The sequence below is a fragment of the Kryptolebias marmoratus genome, linkage group LG4 (genome assembly GCF_001649575.2).
Source record: "Kryptolebias marmoratus isolate JLee-2015 linkage group LG4, ASM164957v2, whole genome shotgun sequence".
NCBI classification, from domain to species: Eukaryota; Metazoa; Chordata; class Actinopteri; order Cyprinodontiformes; family Rivulidae; genus Kryptolebias; species Kryptolebias marmoratus.
In genome coordinates this window covers 408,635-413,602 of record NC_051433.1, presented here as the reverse complement: position 1 = coordinate 413,602, position 4,968 = coordinate 408,635, and positions in this window count along the sequence as shown.

The window sequence follows — 4,968 nt, the reverse complement described above, 5'->3', positions numbered from 1 at the left end:
ATATATCTGGTAAGTAATATTAATACATATTATTGCTAATAAATTTTAAGAAAAAAATTAGCAACAGAAAATTATACTTACCTAATTATTTTTTTTATTTTTTGGTTTCCATATATTAATACAGCCATGGTGTCACTCCTTGTGTTTTTCCACTTCCCACCTGCCCTCGGCTCAGTAGATTTCCAGTCAGCCTGCCACGCCCCCTTCACCTGTTCCTCGTTACCTGTCAGGCCCAGCTGTGGCTCATCTCCAAATCTCCATCTTGAAATGCCACGATTGTGTTTTAGTGTGACAACCAGAACCCCACCCTTTGAAGACATGATGTCATAGCCCCCCTCTAATCTAACCTACCTGCTGTGCTTACAGCAGAGTTGTTTTAGATCATCTGGTCTCCATCGGACCCTGGGTGAGAGGCGGGTGAACCCTGCTCCGGTCACCAGTCCATCCCCTCACTGACACACAGAACCGATGGCTTTAGTCTGTAGGAGGAACATGTAAACTCCTGCAGGACCTACTCAGTGTCAGACAGGTGGTCATAATATTATGACTGATTGGTCTTTTATTCACCTAATTTAATGCAGCAATCTAAAATAAAGTTAAATACATGTTAGCAGTTAATAATAAAATGTGGCCCACACTCATCTGTCATAATTATTGTCTCAAATTCCTCCGTTTCTATTTTACTGGCTGGTAAGTTTTTTATTTGCATCTCGGTCTAAAACTTCTTCTGCCAAAGTCTATCATTCAGTCAAAGCCCTGGCCTCCTCTTCCTCATTACAGCGGCTCGTAAGGTCAGTCCTCCCCTCCAGTGGAACATGGAGACAGACAGGAAGTCGAGCAGAAAGAGCCGTGTCACATCCCAAAGCTTCATCACTGACATTCCAGCAAGAAGAACTAAAAATGGCTCTCCTAATTAACATCCCTTTGCCCTCCAACTCTTCACCAACGGCTGGAGCTGCTCCTCAAATCCATCCAACATCTTCCTGTATGAAGACGTGGAGAACCACTGAGGACTGAAACCGAGACAGAAAATAAAGGCACTGGCTCACAACATGTTCGGTTCCTTAAAATAACTTGTAATAATGTATAAAACCACCTGAAATACTGAGAATGGAGATGAAATCTGTGGGTTTTAATTCAAAATGTGCTTTAAAGAGCAAAGCTCAGGAATGAACAAGAAAAACTTTAGTCCCACCAGGAAGGACAGAATGCTCCAGTGACAACGATCCAAAAAGGTTTATTTTGGGATTCTTCTCATTTAGACTGAGACAATTAGCTGCCATCCATGATTTTAAATGGTTCAGAAGGTCCAGTGAAGCAAAGATGTCCTGAAGTACATGAGATCTGGTATTAGCAAGAGCCAGCCTCATCAGGACCAGGACACTGATTGATCAGGATACACAATCCCCTGGATGGAGATTCTAGAGATCCGTTCCACCTGAGGCAATGAGGGGGACACGAGAAGGTCAGGAGGTCAGGTCTCCAGGAGATGAACCAGAGACAGTCCAAGGAAAGGCCAGCATAGAATTACCACAGCTCTGTGGATGCAAACGACTCCATGAAGGCTTTAAACCTGGACAATATGGCTCCCTGTTCACCACGGTCTGCTGGGGTGGAGATTTGCTCAAACCCCAGATCCAGACACCAAAACTGGTGGAATACGATCATCTGCGCCTCTTTGGACGTCTTCAACCAAAGAGCTGACATAGAGGAAGATTTGATGATAAATAAGATAAGATAAAAGCTGAAGACTCACCAGAACCACCGGCACCAGAATTCTGACAGAATCAAACCAGCAGGTCAAAGTTCACTGAAATACAACTGATGCAACTTTAACAAAGATATTATAGATGACATTTCGGTTGTTTTTGTCAGTGTCTTTGTCATTAAATAAACCTACATATCTGCAGTAATTTTGGTATAAAACATGCCTGTAAATGTTGCAAACCTTTAAAGTGTAATAAATGTATTTGGATGATTTCTGAGTTCTGCTGAGTCCAAACTCAGCGAGCAGCTAAAAAAAGTCTGCAGCTACAAACCACAAAATGATGAGTGTGTCAGTGAAGGATGAGCCACACGCCACAATGTTTACTGTGAACAGATAACAGATGTGACGGTGAATTATTTATTTCAATAATGTGGCTGCAGAGAGGGGAAGCGCTGAGCGCCGTCAGCGGCACTCCGAACATTGTCAGTCCTAATAAACCATGGCAGCACGGTGACTAATTAGCCATAATTTTGCTCTTTGGGGCAGTGAGAGATGTTTGAAAACCTCGCCCGAGTCACAGCCTCACTCTGCCAGGAGGAATGTCAGAGCCAGGCTGGGGCTAAGCGACGCTGGCACGCCATCAAGACACTCTGGCGTTCAGAGTTTTCAAGCTCTCTGATTGGCCCGCAGCCCTGGAAGAACTCATCGCAAACTTCAGGGGAAGCAGCGGCGAGGCGTCCCTCTGACCTTGACTGAAACAATGAAGGTGTTGGGGTGAAAACTTTCTGAAGAGTCATCTCTGAAAGCCACAGAGTCACTGGTGTTAGGAAACTCAGCGAGGGGGAGGAGGGGGAGAGCACTCAAAAAGTCCAAATGAACCAATTTCCAGATTGTTTTCACAATTAGTTCTGTGGTGCTCCATAAATCTGCCTCTCTGTCACAATAATTCTAAAATACAGTTGGAGGAGAGGCAGTAAATATGGATCTTTGGTTTCTGTTCGCTGCAGCAGATGGTGGAAACGTCTCCAGGGAGCTCCATGATGACATTAAGACCTGGTTATAAGTCATCACTCAGTGACAAGATCTCCAAATTTCCAAATGTTTCTGGCACTTAAATGTTTTAAAAAACAACTTTATTTTGCTTTATGCACATTTTAAGGCTTTTTGCTCAATTTTACCCATTTCATAAGTGCTTGGAAACAAAATCTTTCCTCTTTCAGAAAAGAGGTGCCAAGTCCTCATTACATAAAACTTCTGCTCAACTTGTTTTCACGATGTATTTTTCATATGAGTCTGCAGAAACCTGGTTCCATCACGACTCAAGAAGAAGCGCGTGTTCCTCACTGATGGAGAACTCTGCAGAAACTCTTACCACCATAATTCACTGATGAAATCCCAGTTAGAGTGCGAGAAATGCCCGTGGTGTTGGTCTGGTCTTTCTGCTGTGATTTATCTGGTCATAAAGGTATTTATTCATGACCAGTGATTAAAACAAGGTATCAATCAGCTCCAACTCGATGTCCCGCTAAGATCCAGCAATTAAAACAGCATGGAGAGCCACAGCTGCTGCTTGTGATGCAATAAAACTACAAGAATCTGCTGCAAGTTTGACTGGAACTTTCAAAACAGTTCTCACATCAACTCCCAGGTAGAAGGTAGAAGTACTTCTGTAGGTAGAAGTACTTCTGTAGGTAAAAGTACTTCTGTAGGTAGAACTTTTAGTCATTTCAGTGAACTGTAGGGTCGTGTGAGCTGCAGAAGTTCGGTCATTTATCTCCCGTTTTTGCTGATACTGATCTTCTCATCGACTCTCAGAATGAAAGCATGAAAGCCAATGTATGTTTTAACTCCAGCTAAACACAGCTGATGGTCTTTGTGGGAGAAAACTATTAGCACTTTAAAGCCTGCGTTAGCATCGGTTAATGAAATGAAAAAGTAACAAACAGGCCTGAATCGCTGTTCCTCCCTAATAAAACTAATCCACCATAATTACACTGCAGAGTCCGTGCAGTTAAGAGGCAGCGGTGGGGTTCTGCTTTGCTGCATTTTACAGCAGAGGCTGGTCGAGGTGCCGAGGGTTTAATTTAACAAAACATCTGTGATGGGAGGCGCCCGTTGGATAACTCAAACTAATTACACTCACTTTAACGGGCATCCTCGTTAGAAGACATGAGGAAATGTGCTGGACTTTAAGGGCTCGACGCAGAGATTGATCCAGAAGTGTGCAAACAGAATTTGTTGTTTGTTTTTCTTAAATCACTGCAATCATGCTCAATTATAGCACTTCATTAAAGATCTCTCAGAATACAGAGACTTAATGAAGCAACCATTATTTTCTCAGTGTTCTTCAGCGGCAGTGTGGTTTTACTTTAACTTCATCTTGTGGAAGCTCAGCCCCTGGATGAACCGTGCTGTGATTGAGTGGTCAACATGACAGGAAGGACAGTTTCCTGTTAGTCGTTACTGGACTCCAGAGAAATGGTCGAGTGAAGAGAAAATCCAGTGAAGGTGAAACTCTCTGGACTGCATCTTCATGAATACTCACTGAATCTGTCCTCCTGCAGCTGATTGAGCCTCTCACCAAGCTGGTTTGGTTGGTGATTCTGCTGCTCAGATGCTTTCAGTCTTATGGATTAAATTCATTTCAAGCAATAGTTCTCTGCAAATAAAGTGATTCATTAAAATATCAAAGCTTGGTCTCCAGTGAAAGAGGAGCAACAGAAGCAACTTTAACTTTTTCATCTTGAAATATGTTTGTTTCTGAACTTGCAGGTAAAGTTGTGTCTTTGCCAGTTGGTTGTTGCAGCTCTGGTCACCTCATACCCAGAGATTTGAGGTACAGAAAGAAGCCATTTGTCACAGCAGCGGTGTGACTCTGAGTGGGCGTGGCTTGGTCTAGACCTGGGGTGTCCAAACTTTTCCCATGAGGGCCACAAACAGAAAAACGTACTGAGGGCTGAGCCACTCACAAGAGGTGCATTAAAGTCAGCAAAATCAATCAGATGTTGATAATTGAATATGATTTCATTACATTTTTCATTTATGGGATTTCATGTAGGAGATAAAGACCAGCTCCCCACGACCCGGAATGGAGAAGTGGGTAAAGAAGATGGATGGATGGATGGATGGATGGATGGATGGATGGATGGATCGATGGATGGATGAGATTTCATTCATTTTATTACAAAACAACAGACTCAGATTGCTTCTTAGTCTGGACGGAGATCCTCCTTCACAGCCGGGTACAAAGAGACGGAGGA